Source organism: Chinchilla lanigera, unplaced genomic scaffold (assembly GCF_000276665.1).
Source record: "Chinchilla lanigera isolate Chin_1 unplaced genomic scaffold, ChiLan1.0 scaffold00021, whole genome shotgun sequence".
Classification (NCBI taxonomy): domain Eukaryota; kingdom Metazoa; phylum Chordata; class Mammalia; order Rodentia; family Chinchillidae; genus Chinchilla; species Chinchilla lanigera.
The window spans coordinates 737722-738131 of NW_004955422.1; positions in this window are offsets into that span (position 1 = coordinate 737722).

The following is a 410-nucleotide window of genomic DNA, read 5'->3' on the forward strand; positions in this document are numbered from 1 at the left end:
ACTTTTTTTACACTGACTATATACTTATTGATACAGGGTCTCCTATATAGACCAGGAGGGCCTTTACTTCATGGCTCTCCTCAGGCCTCACTTTCTTGTTTTTTTGTTTTCTTTCTTCCGGTACCAGGAATTGAACTCACGACCTTGGGCTTGCCAGGCAGGCGCTGTGCAGCTGAGCTAAATCCCCAGCCCCTTGCCTCACTTTCTTTTTTCTTTTTTATTTTTTGCCTCACTTTCTTGAATGCTGGAATTATAGGTGTGCACCACCATGCCTGGCAACACTGGCTATTTTATTTTATTTTATTTTATTTTATTTTTTGGTACCAGGAATCAAATGCAGGACTTTGTGCTTGCCAGGCAAGTGCTGTGCTACTGAGCTATATCCCCAGCCAGCTATTTTAAAATATTTA